This window comes from Tursiops truncatus, chromosome 8 (genome assembly GCF_011762595.2).
Source record: "Tursiops truncatus isolate mTurTru1 chromosome 8, mTurTru1.mat.Y, whole genome shotgun sequence".
Lineage (NCBI taxonomy): Eukaryota > Metazoa > Chordata > Mammalia > Artiodactyla > Delphinidae > Tursiops > Tursiops truncatus.
In genome coordinates, this window is record NC_047041.1 from 66000869 (window position 1) to 66002496 (window position 1628).

Sequence of the window (1628 nt, forward strand, 5' to 3'; positions counted from 1 at the left end):
AGATAGCGTCAGTGTGGCGCAGCCGCGTCTTCACAGCTCAGCCCTGCCCATGAGTCTTGAGAGTGTGGACGAGAAAATGGAGGAGCAGCCTGGCTTTGGTGTGCTGTCATGGCCACTTGGTCCTGGCACAGAAGAGCCTTTAGGTTTGCTTCTGCCCTGTTTGCAGGGAGGCCCATTGCTGAGTGATCCCATTCTCATTTCCTGAGCCCTTTCTACTCAGCCACTTCCCCCACTCCATCCTCTTTCCCTCCTTTCTCCTCTTCCCTGGGTTCAGCTCATACCTAGAGCCTGGGAAGCATCTGCACCTTTGGTGACCAAGAGGTGGCTGAACCCCCAGACCAGTCTGCCCAGCACCTGGGAGCACAGACTCTACCCACCTCAGACCCTTCCAAACTGTCCCTTGGGTCCCGAATACTAGTTGGGGACAGGAAGGGCTGTGTGGGAAAGGGAGCATCATTACAGTTTTCAAGGATCAATGAGAAATATGTGAACACAGAACTGTACCAAAAACTGAACAGATGTCTTTTTATACCATTGCTTTAAGCTCTTTGACAGTTGTTTTTTATTGATTACTTACTGTGTGCCAGGCAATGTGCTAGGTGCTGCCTGTGTATTATCTCATTGAATCCTCACAACGGGCCTGTAAGATAGGTCTTATTTTCCCATTTTACACTTGAGAAAACTGGGGCATAGAAGTTTTAACTTTTGCAAGATCATACCACTGGCAGGTGCTGGATTCTCCAAAGCCTGAGTGTCTGGCCTAAGTGGCCTGGGGGCTGGAGAAACTGTCCTGATGGAGAGACTCAGGAATCCAAACCCAGGTGGTTTAATCAGCCCCAAGGATAACAGAAGGAATATGGTGGCAAACAGTTTCCAAATCCAGCCTGAGCAGTGAGTAGGGACAGATCTAACCATGTGAGCCAGGGGTATGCAAATGGAGCAGTTGGCAGGGAGGTGGAAAGAGAGTTCAGCCTGGAGGAGGAGGATTCAGAATCTAGGTCAGGAACTGGAGCCTTGGCCACTGGCAGAGATGCAGAGCAGGGCCCCTGGCCTATGGAGGAGGAGTGGCCCTACATGGAAATTAAGGAGAGGAAATGCAGGCAGAGGTACAGTCTTGGAAGTAGGCGCACACAGGAAGGGGAGTGGGTGGGTGTGGTGTGCTAGGGTATGGGGGAATCCACAGATGCCCAGCCTGCTCTCTAGTACGCTGGTTCCTGCATCTAGCGGACAGAAAAGGAGACCTGGAGCAGGGGGCATGGGAGTTGCTCTTACCTGGCAGACCCCCATCCGAAGCTGAGTTAGCAACTGTACCCTAAGCCCTGTGTGTTGGAGGGGCTGAGGCCACTGATAAACGTCCTGCTCACTTTGGACAAGCTCATGACCTGGGGTAGCACGAGGCTGCCGAGCTTGAGAAGCTGGGGAGGGCACGTCTGGGACAACGAGCAGGCTTTTGCCCACTAAGATCCCCAAAGAAGGTACTCGGAAATTCTACCTCTTTCCTCTCTAAATGACGAAGTCCCTCTGTTCCCGGCAGATCAGAAAGCAAGATGAGAAACAACCTGAATACAGCCCAGACTATCTTCGTTGACACAGAGATTTTTAAATTCATATTGTTTTATTGCCTGAAA